General features: G+C 40.0%; 1 long non-coding RNA gene and 1 pseudogene across 1 annotated transcript; one reads left to right on the top strand and one right to left on the bottom strand.

Annotated features, from left to right (window-relative positions):
- Positions 1-1,947: 1,947 nt before the first annotated feature.
- LOC125248725 lies at positions 1,948-4,396 on the bottom strand. The gene is made up of 2 exons (XR_007180348.1): positions 3,262-4,396; positions 1,948-2,779 (listed from the first exon to the last, which is right to left on the bottom strand). It is a non-coding gene; the product is annotated as an uncharacterized LOC125248725 (long non-coding RNA).
- Positions 4,397-8,888: 4,492 nt separating this feature from the next.
- On the top strand, positions 8,889-11,328 carry LOC125248585 (annotated as a pseudogene).
- Positions 11,329-12,235: the final 907 nt, after the last annotated feature.

Genomic DNA, 12,235 nt, shown 5'->3' with positions numbered 1-12,235 from the left:
TAAAGCTGTTCTCATATATATATATATATATATATATATATATATATATATATATATATATATATATATATATATATATATATTTATATAGCCTATATAATTTTTTTTTTTTTTTGTCCGGCAACAAAACGCGTATGGTATAATGGATGTTATTTGTGCCATTTGTAAATTACATGAATTCAGAGAGTTCGGAAACTGGATGAACTAAAGCTCTGTGATAGTGAGTAAAATAAGTGATAATAAGCACACGAGAAAAATGGAAATTAAAACCATCAAACTAAATTCTTTAAATATAAAGCAAAGGAGAATCAGAAATAGTGTTTGGTCCGTGGCAACACTGTGTGCTCGTATGTACTCGCTCATTCACGTCTGTCAGATGCCGTGCACTCAACGGTGCTGCTGCTCCTCTCAGCCACTCAATGACGGCAGCGGGAAAGTAAGACCTCGCGCTCACATGACAGTGCTGGTGACATTTGAAAAGTTACTGAGGTTTGTCCAAAAAGTTGCTAGATTTGTCGCTAGGCGCTTTTTTGAAAAATTGTTGCTAAAGGGGTCTGAAAAGTCGCTAAATCTAACGACAAAGTCGCTAAGTTGGCAACACTGGACAGCAGCGGCATCTACCTGTCACTCAAGTGACCACGCCCTTAATTATGCAGAACTTTAAGGCTTAATATAATTTAAACGAATGAGTTAGAAAACAATTCACCCCCCTCAGAGTTGTCATGAAGGGCAAAATTAGCAGTATAGACCAAAACCACATTTTGAACCAACTTGTAAACATGTTTTTCTGCTATAAACTTGGCCAATTTAACATGGGACTCTATGAGATTCTGCTCTCTTTTGGAGCCTGTCCCTAGCGGCCAGTCGATGAATCGCAGTTTAAGTCACTTCCGTATTGGCTTCACGAAAGACTGGGGGAGGTTGCCGCTTGGTCAAAACTGCTGTTCAGAACTCTATGGGTGATGTCACGGACACTACGTCCATATATTTTTTTACAGTCTATGGTTTTGAACCATGGTGAAGATATCTGTAGGGCTGTCAGTACCAGAAGAGGAGCATTCCATGGACGCACATCCATGAAACGCATTATTAGACATTTTTCTAAAGATGCATGGTTTATTAAATCTATTTAAAAATCATAATACAGCATTAGCTACATAATGCTATTCTCAAATCTACGCTTAAACAGGATAATACATCAATAAAAGTTTAAACCCTCGCTCTGTCTTTGCATGTTTGATGTCCACATATTCTTGTTTAAGAAATTACAGTGGCTGTAGCATTTCTATCACAAAGAAGTGGCCGAATATTATTATTTAACTAATAATATATTTTTAATCATGGTTGGCTTTGATCGTGGATTTGATCGTGATGTGCTGTCTAACAACAAAAATCAGCAGGCTTTTGGCGCCCTCTGCAGGCATTTGTTATAATATATAATGCAGCAAGCATTAACAGTTCAGGAAAACAAATTATTGATGTGTTTAAATATGCAGATTAGCTTGTTTTGGTTCATTTAGAATAAATCTACAGATGCAAACAGATGGAGGGTAGTAGGCTTAAAACAAACACCATCTAAATGTGTAGGGTTAGGGTTAGAGTTGAGTTTTCTTTCCATTAGAGTAAAAGACATGGCAGCAAAAATGGACCACAATCTTAAAATTGTCCACTTCATGAAAGAAGTATTCCAATAACACCAAAAAAAAAAAAAAAATTAAAATGATTTATTGATTTAAGCAAATTATTAGTGAAACTATGTCCCTCTCCTCGGTGCAGTCATTTATTCTAAATATATAGCTTGAAAATAGTTGCTGTTGACTTCTCTCGTGATAAACCTAGTGAATACTAAAGAAGACCATGGCCTTTATATGTGAACTAATTATTTTGTAGAAATCTGTGGAGTATAAACCAATTGCATGAGTGTAAGGGAAGTCAGAGTTGTCTTAATATATTTAAGGGTTTATTATTTTTTTAAATAAATAATCATGAGAAGTGCCCTTTTTTCCATTTGAGCCCCTGCCCCCCAAAATGTCTGTGCACGTCCCTGGATGTGTGTTGGGGTTGATCTCTGTGTTCAATATGAGCTGATCATCATTTCTACAGACCTAAAGACTGTTATGTGCTTACATATGAATAACACTGATTTCTTGTAATATTAATGCCAAATCAGACTAGACAACGGCACAAAATGTGATTTTTAAATAAAATAAAATGCTGTTAGTTGTAGAAGGTCTGCAGTTTACATTTAAAAACCAATGATAAACATTATTTGACATGGAAATGGAGTTTCTTACACAACAGCTTTGAAAAGACACTTTATGATTACAGCACTACTATATTCTCATCTCCATTCAGACTAGAGCTTCATCAACATCACATTAGTGATCAATTATGAGACAAATTCAAATTGTGCTGTAAAATAGTTTTTTACAGTATCTTATACATACATATATACAAGTTAACAGAGTTAGTGTATAATTAATACAGTCATCATTAACATTTATGAAACCCTGTCTTAAAAAAGCTATAATTATTAATCTATCAGTCTGTATTCAGTATGTCTAACAAGAAACACAAACGGTGTCTCTCTGTCAGCTCTCTGAGCTCTCTGCTTCAGGACCCTGTGGTTTCTGCTGCGTGATTCAGATCAGAGGAGTTTATGAACACTGTGGTGAATTTCTCAAGTTACAGTGGAGAAAGAGGAGAGTGTCCGTGAGGAGAGTGTGTGGAGCCGGACTCAGAGCGGATATTTGATTGGAAATGGGAATTTCCTCAAAACCTGTAAATCCAAAAATAAAACAGTCAATTACGTAAAATCAGACATTCATTTGAAATGATAAAAGTCTGATACATGCCAAACTATTTTAATACAGATCAATCATAAACAAGCCAAATCTCTCTGTTTATCAAATACAATGTACTTATTGTGTTCATATTGTATTGAAAACACTTTTGCTGCTATTGAGGTTGAATATGGGTAAGGTATGGGTAGGTTTAAGGGTGGGTTAAGGCGTAAGGGAACGGTCAACAGTGTAATTATAAATGTAATTACAGAAATTATTTACAGATGTGACTAAATGCAGGTATTTTTAAAATATAAGTACAATGTAAAAACATTGCATTAAACTAAATGATTCATTTAAATGTTAGTACATATAGTTGTTAAAGACACCTAATATAAAGTGGGACCAAATATGCATATAAATATATAAATGTTCATCTATATGAAAACTTAAATATTTATTTGAAATTATTACTTACCACAGTGTCTTTAGTTTATAATGTGGAGAATTCTTTAGCTCAGTGAGCAGTTCACGTCCTGAACATCCTAGATTATTCCCAGACAGACTCAGTTCTCTCAGGTGTGAGGGGTTTGATCTCAGAGCTGAAGTTAGAGCAGCACAACCTTCATCTGTGACTCCACAATCATACAACCTGTAGAGAACAATGACACACTCTTCACTCTCTCAGATCAGATCAGATCAGTTTAGCAGTGAATCCATTATTAAAGAGAAAATACAAACTTAAAGCAAACATTTTTATGTGATAAATCACTGAGATCTGAAGTCACAGAGCACCAAACGTGTGTGTATGTGCATGCTGATGTCAATACTTTCTACATTTATTCATGAGAAAAAGCACATTTAATCTGATTACTGCGCTGTAGTCTGCATAAGATTATAATTGCAGTAATATGCATGTGGAAGTATCACTTCTCTCACCTCTGTCTCTTGTCATTCAGAGACATGGGTCGTATGTTTGTTTCCGCAGTGCTACAACAAAAATGCGTTTTCCTGTGACGCATCCAGAACAGAAGTTTGGGTACAGGTGGATTGTTTTGCTGTAATCTACCAGCACAAATGGAAAATTCGTTTGCATGAGATCGCATTACAGATAATTCAAATTTCACAAAGTGCTGTTCATTCACCTCTGCGTTTGGACACGCGAGCCATGTGTATGTTTCCCTCAGCACAGCAGCACATGAGTGTTTGTATTTTGCCCGCAATGCAGTCAGAACTGGAGTTTGAATACGAACACATCAAAAATACAATTGTTATGATATACACGCGGAGCACGCACATGATCGGTTTCTGCGCAGCGCACTAGCCACGTGGATTAAAGCTCACACCCTAGTGAAAAAAAGTATGCTAAGTATACTTGCAGCAAGACTAATTATTAGTATATTTCAAGTGTGTTAATGATTAATTACCTTAAAGTGTGCTATTTTGAAACAACTAATTTTGTACTGAGTATATTTGAGTTGTAATTAAAACACAACTGTATTAAAACACAACTTTAAGTATATGCCTGTATAGGGACTAATTACATGCTTGATTAGTGATATTAAAGTGTACTTAATGTGCGTTATAAGTATACTTTATTTGTGCTATAAGGATACTTTGTATTATAAGTACACTTTATTTGTGATTTAAGTACATTACAAAATAATTACGAGTGTCTCCCGAACACACAAGCAATATACAATGAATATATTATTTTACAGTGTTACTGTTCAGTAGCCTACCTTTGGCTTATTCCAAATACTAAAAAATACACACTTTGCAGCCAATAACAATATACTTTGTTATTACTTATACTTTGTTTAATATAGTCAACATGTAAAATGGGTCATAAATCATCTTTCATCAAAGTTGTCCTAAAACCTTCTTATGACAATGTAGGGACTCGTTCGACAGACGTTACCAAATGGCTTCATCAGCCAGAGGCATGATTGAACAAAGCTTCATTTGGTCCAAAAGATCCATTTCCTGAAGTGATGACGTGACTTCTTTTAACAAAGGACTCTGTCTAAAGGACTTCTTAGCTCATCAGCAATAAACTAATCAGAACCCATCACGTGGATCTGATCACATTAAATCTATTGATTCTCTCACAAAACCCTCTTGTATTATCGGACGGAACAGGAAAAGACCCATCAACGGATTTAAAGACGAATCTGTCCTATCAATACCTCCCTTGTGTTGACCGTCCATCGTGACCCGGTCACTCGTGACTCCGGTCAAAGTTTAAACTATGCTTAAGGACTCAATCTTGAATCTCAAAAGGGACAATTGTCGATTACTTAAAGTATTAACTATATACAGAATAATACATGCCATGATGTAATTACTAACATGTCTATTCAATGTATTCAATATGTGGGTTTTCTTCAAATGCATTGTTGTAATCATTGTTTTAATTAGGTCAGTCTAGTAATATGTGTGTAAGAAGTGTGCCATGTTTGAGTTCTAAATGCAGAATTTATAATTCTGTGTAATTCTGTGTGAATGAAACATTGAAATTCAGTATCAGGAAAATATTAAGAAACTTTATAAAGTTGTTAATAAAACAGGAGAATGTTCTGCAGATATCACGCGATGTGATCAATAGACAATAGACGAGGCGTGTCTAATCTCCGTAGCAACGTCTCATTGGAGGATCGCTCCCTTAAAACTATGCTGTCCGAACAAGCTAATGTCAGAAGCTGGAAGCCAGAAGTCGGTCAGAAATCGCTCGAAATCGGTCAGAAGCCGGTAGCCGAAACACCGCTACTTTGACCACGGCGGAAAAGTCGCATGGGTCATTGATAACTGATTGACCGGGGCTGATTTTCCATCGAACACCCGACTTCAACCACGAGCTGCGCCGCTGATCATTCGACAGCCGTCACATTCAGACTCCAAAACACTTCGTGAAATATCTGACCAAAGTCTCCCAAGAAGAGAGCCGCTCAAGCCAGACGCTCAGCCAGCAGCATCCTTCAAAGCTTCCGCGCAACCCACAGGGCTTTCCCGAGAAGACGTCACCTGAAAGACAGCCAATCCAGAACGGGATTCCGCTGTACACGAGTCACGGAACAACCCGATTACCTCAGCTGTCACAGCAAACGCAGGTACAAGCAAACTTCTCTCTCTCTTGCTGGAAACTGGTGAAACTCCTTTAAACCTAAAGAATCAAGCCAAAGCTCTGCTTTTGTGATTTCCCTCAGGTTATGAGTTAAGTTAGCACTGAACTTGGGACTTTTCATAACTCATCAACTCCGCGAATGTGTGTGCATGTATGTATGTGTGTGTGTGTGTGTGTGTTTAGCCTTAGTTTCCTGTAATCATTAGAAGTAGTCAATAAATCTTGTTTTGATTTTCACATATACGAGTTTCTTGTGCTGTGTATCAAATTACTGTCTTAAACTTAAAGATCAAGTTACCTCTTGCTTATAATATAATAATTACAATAATAACAATAATCATAATAAAATATTGTTACTGTTGGCCGCAGAATAATATTTTATCCAGAATTGGTAAAATACTCTAACCTCAATTTTCGCTGGACGAATAATTGATGAAGTGTTAAATATTAATTCTGAATCATTTACAGTTGATTCAATTCTTATTCCCTGTAACAATTAAATTGAGCTAATAAATAGGCTAAGTCCTTACATAATGGTGGAGAAAAATTCGTGCAGTTTAATCTAATTTGTACACAAAACAAGTAACTTGTGTGATTGTATCTTTTCTTGATCCGGAAGACAGATTAGAAACAGAAACGAGGCTTTTTGATTGTCATAACAATGATTGCACATAAGGCGCTGTGGATGAATGAAATCTGAACTCGAGTTGTTTGTCTGTACGTTTTGTTGTTGTTGTTGTTGTTAAAACTGCAGTAAATGAATCTAAGATTGTCTGCCAAGACAAAAGGAAAGTCGCCTGAGAGCGCACCAGGACAGAGTGAGCGTGTTCCTTGCTTTGTTCTTTAAGGCCTTAGCTATAGTGGATAATATTGCGTGTTCCAATGTTATTTCAACTAAGCTAAAATCCCTGCATGGTCACATTAGAGAGTAGCTACCTAATGTGCCGCCTATATCCGCTCATTCGTGAGATGAGATATTAATACTCTAAACACTATACGTGTCTGAGTTTGATTTGAATGGGATTATTTTGAAAATTCTTGATCAAGTATTGTTGCAGTAAATCCTGCATGTTGTTGCGTGTCCAGAAACTGACACGAACGATTCAGATCGCCGAGATCTCAGTAATGTTACTATTATTAATTGCAGAAAAATCTGTGGATTAATGTGCCTCACTCTAACGTGTGGGGGTTGTTCAGCACTGAAGCTGAATGGGTCAATGTGAACTGCGCCGTCAGTTCAATGATTAATGTGATTTTGCACACAGATAACGAACATGCAAAGAGTATAGAACAAGCGTACTCTTTTGTTGTGCGTCACGGTCACCACGACAGTGACAGCTGTAACCCGGAAGCCCTAAGAAACCTTTCCCGGGGTAACCTTTAAGTGCGCATGCGCAGTCTGCCAGCGCCATATTCAACTGTGTGTAAACAAGGCTTAGCACAAGCTGAGCTAGCTAAAACTAGCGCGGTTGCATTACAGTCTATGTAAAGCTAGTAGCATTGCTAAAGGGCTAGTGGCTAGCATAGCATTTTGTGGTCTGAATGCAATGTTGCAATGTTGGAATGACTTTCTTACTGAACTTTAATTCACTCTAGTGCTTTCACCTCCCTCTCTGTCTAACTTACACATCTTATCTTTTCTCATCTCCTCCCATTTGAGAGAACGTGACAAATGTTAAATTTAATAAACCTGGTTTTTAATATCATTTGTTTGAGAGTTCTCTCTCCTAAATTTACTCTTGTCAGTTAAACACTGTTTTGTTTTAGTAGCAATCGTCCTAATTACTTTTAATGACATTTTATGTTATTTGTAATTGCTCTTATTGACTTTAATGACATCTGGGAATATGAATTTTTGATTGGAAACTTTAATTCGATTTCAATTTTAATTGGAAATCAAGTTCATAATCAATTTCAGTTTAGCTTTCATATGGTATGGATATTTGTGGATTAATTTAATGGTAGTTGCTTACAAACATCTGGCAATTTTAATCATTAACTAATCATTATTGCTTTGAAATTTTAATTTCATTAGTCATTAATTAGGATTTGGGCTTCCCTAATTCAGATGATACTTGATTGATTAATTTGATTATAATTGCTCTCAATGTTTAATGCTGAACCCATTACAATTTTAATTCACAACTTCCAAATTTGAATTCAAAATTTCATTTAAAATAAAGTTTAGTCTCAGACTTTCACTCCCTCAGTCTTTGATTTAATTCATTTATTTAAAGGAAAATTTTGGGGTCTCCCTCAATACTTGGGTCAGTTAACTTGTCCTGCTAGAGCAGCAAGCTAACCCCCTAGGTGTAGCGACTCCCTAGCGCCACCACTCTGTCAACCCTGTAATTTTTCCAAATTTTGGGAGCAAAACTTCACTCTCTTTCTTCTTCTCTCTCTCTCTCTCTCTCTCTCTCTCAGTTGTCCTCTTCTGGTTTGACTACTGCTGCTGGTTTTTGGATTTGTACCTGTGAAAGTCATAAAAGCAGAGTGTTTGAGAAATATTTAACAAATATTTGGGAAACGGAACACTTCTTTTAAAATAGTATGACACTCACTTTACCTTCCCTCCTCATCCTGTTATCCTACTCAGCCTAGGCTCAGCAGGTCGACAAGGAGACTGGTAGGCGTCCATAAACCCCGAGCACGCGTCTAGAAGCGCTTTGAGTGGTGCATGGTTGTCAATCCTACTAGCTGAGAAACCAATACTGTCATTGTTATTGTTTTTCTTTCGCCCTGAAGGGAATTTTAATAACAATCACAGTCCTGGTAATTTGAAATCCTTTTCAAAACCCCTGTCTAGAACCATCCTTCTAAAATAAAAATTTTACAAAACTCATTCTGCAAAAGTGTTAAAGAGACAACTTCATTTTATAGGGAAACTGGAAGCACCCCATTATTATTCTGCTTTTTGCTAAATGCTATTCTGTTTGTTTCGTGCTCTTCTTTTCTTCTACTCTTCTCGAGCTGTGCTATCTGTGTGTGCTTACTGATTCTTTTCGCAGAGACTCTGAGTTAGAAGCACATCCACAAGAAGACCACAGTCGAGAACCAGTCTTACCTGCACATTTACACACTCATTCCTCATTCCCATTAGCCCACACTTGACATTGCACCCTTACACCTTTGATTTGCCCTGCTTGTTTGTTTTGTTTTGTTGTGTTTTGTTTTGTTCTTTTCTTCAAGGTCTGTGTCAGTTTCGGGTTTAGATCTCCCTCGCGGTGCCAAACATGTCTCGCACAACAGACCCTGCTGGACACTGGAAGGATCTGGAGACCTGGCTAAGTGTTGTAACAGACCGCCTCCTACCTAAGGCCGCTGAAACACTAAAGCATCAGACACAGGACCAGCTGGATGACAACATAGCAAGCCTCATGAAACAGGACCCAAGCCAGAGCTACAGTCACAAAGAACTAGCCAAGATCACCGGCTCTTAAGCCACACACTCATCGCCACCCTCAAACTGAGCGACAGGCAAGCCGCCCATCGCCAGCAGGAGCTGACACATGCACAACGACGCATCGAACAGCTGGAGCTGGAGGCTCAGGAACGACGAGAAGGGCCTGATGAAGTGGAACAAGGCGCCAAAGAGGAGATCAACAGGCTAAAAGAGACCCTAGCAGCTACTACGCAAGAAATGGAACGAGGCAGAGCAGACTACGCTGACCTCTCCGACAAGCTACAGTACGCAGAACAGCTACTGGAAAAAGCAAAGGCTGACTTCAGAGACAAGAACAGCCGAATTAAAGCTCTCGAAACTCACCTGAATGAGTCAAGAAATGAGGTCAGCCGCCTAAAACAACAGCTTGACTACATCAAAGAAGAGTCTGACAGTATTAAAGAGGAACTCAAGCATGCATATGAATTGCGCTGTGAGCCGTCAAGAACACGTCGGACACCGACTTCACCTTTGCCAAGCAGGACCGGCTCCCCTGTTCCTGGACTGGCACATGATCAGAAGGGGGCAGTGCCAAAACAGTCACCTGCTCCCTCCGAAGAATCCTACCTCCCCACTAAGCTAAAAGAACGTGCTCCAGCCAGCCACAGATCATCTCATGGCTTGGACCTCAGAGACCTTGACAAGCTTGCTAGAAACATTGGCAAATTCACTCCAAATGTGCCAGGTAGTCCAAATGTTCAGAGTTATCTGCAAGATATTGACTTCCATCTGGAAATGAGACCCAATGTCACTGACAAAGATAGACTTTATTTGCTCAGAGCCACATCCAGCTCTGAAGTGCGCAGCTTCCTGGACCGGCAGCCTGCCCACACAAAGACTGATTACCACCTGCTCCGAGAAGCTCTCATCAGAGAGTTTGCCGACCCTGAGTCAGAACGAGGACTAGTGGCTGCCCTGGAAACAAAACAAGGTCGTCACGAAACTCCTCAAGTCTTCTATAGCCGACTAAGGCTAGCATACTTCGGGTCTCGCAACGAACAGAGCATGGAGGAGGAATTGAACTTCAAAACTCTCTTCCTGAGAAACCTCCATCCTGGGGTGAGCCACCATCTTGGCGTCCTTGCCTGTCCACGCACAATGAGTGCTCAACAGTTAAGAGACTTGGCGCACAAAGCCTACTGTAAACAGAAGATGGCCTTAGAAAAGGGCACCAAAACCACCACAGTTCTTGACTTCAACACACAGAGTCAAGGGCTGGCCCTAGAGGGCACCCAGCGTCAAGACCTTGCCAAGCCGACACCCAAAGAGTGGAATGCATCTTCGTCCAACAGAGAGTGGGACTCCCACACTGGTACTCGACCTAAACAGAGAGACAACCGCTGGGATGGACCACGTGGACGACAACGCTCACCTGGACGTCACTGGGAAAATTCATGGAACCAATCAAGACCTCATGAGAGTCATTGGGAGAAAACCTGGAATCAGCCAAGCTCATTTGGAAACCCCAGAGGAAAAGGCTCATGGGAATCCAAGGGAAAACGACAAACACACCCTGGAGCAACCAGCCCAAGGAATCGACGAAAAAACTCACAAAGATTCCAAGCTGACAGAGCTCAAAATGAATCCATACCAGAACAAAAGACTTCACCTTGTTTCGACTCTCAAGAGCTGATGAAAATGATGATGAAAGAGTTCTTCCAACGAAAGGAGGACGACCGGAAGTGGGAAGAGAAAGCGAAACCAGATTCATCCTGACTAGCGGCCGGACGAGATGGCAGCGACCACCTGACTCAACATACCCCAGAGAACAGCACCTCATCTCTCTCTCAGAGAACCACAAGCACCATAACTTCAAACGGACAAGAAATCCCACCTGAACATCCTGCAAAACAGACAGAAACTGATCCAACACCTGATGGGTCAGATCACAGCAGCATCCAACATACACCTGCTGTTGAAACCACTCCAGTTCCTGAAAGTGCTGTCTTGGTCGTCTGCCACTCCTCCGAAGAAAATGAAATAAATGCTGACAGCCTACCTCTCTCATCCCAAACTCCAGTCCCCAACTCCTAGGTGATCTCATTGAGAAAGGTATCGCAAGAAAGTTTTACCTCTCCATTATCATCGAACAACACATCAAGGTCGAAGCCCTCCTCGACACTGGAGCTGACATCACCCTAATGTCAACAGAACTCCTTGAAGAAGTCCAAAACAGAACAAAGAGGTCTAACGGAACCTTCAAACTTCAAAGGTGTGAGCTGAACCTCCAAGCATATTCCCACACAGGCCTACAACTAAAACATGTGGCCCCAATTCACCTAACAGTGGGACCAATGAACCTTGTTCACCCAGTATACGTCTCACCACTCAACACATATCCTCTCCTCATTGGGAAAGACCTGCTTAACCGCTTTGAACCCTTAATAGACTTCAAACACCTGAAGATATGGACACAAGTCCGTGAGCCTCTGCCCCTCCAGTCAGTAAACCTGAACGAATTGCAGTGTCAAGCCACAGACACCGCCCCCCATCCACTGACTGACGATGCAAGTTCAAAGTCAAGAGCAAGTTCCACGTCAAGCAACAAGAACCAAGACCCATTCCTCTGTTCACTGCAAGCGTTCAGACTCAGGTTCCCTCCGAATCATGACTGCCATAAATGTCCAAGACATATCAGTGCCTGATGCAGCATTAGCCCTGTGGGCTGAAAACTCAGCTATCAGCCTGAAGCTCTTCAGAACATTGAAGCAGACAAATCAGAGCATACCACACGTCTCGAAGCATAGCCGCTTCCCTCTCAATCCATGGTCAACAACCATGGCTACCTCCAAGATTGTCTGTGCTGCAGACATACGATGGAACGACAGACTCTTGAGTCACTACTTCCTGGTTGTCCCCAACCTGCCTCATGACATCTACATAGGA

This window comes from Megalobrama amblycephala, linkage group LG16, assembly GCF_018812025.1.
Source record: "Megalobrama amblycephala isolate DHTTF-2021 linkage group LG16, ASM1881202v1, whole genome shotgun sequence".
NCBI lineage: Eukaryota > Metazoa > Chordata > Actinopteri > Cypriniformes > Xenocyprididae > Megalobrama > Megalobrama amblycephala.
Note: the sequence above shows the minus strand (reverse complement) of the source record. Positions and strands in the feature narration are given on the sequence as shown.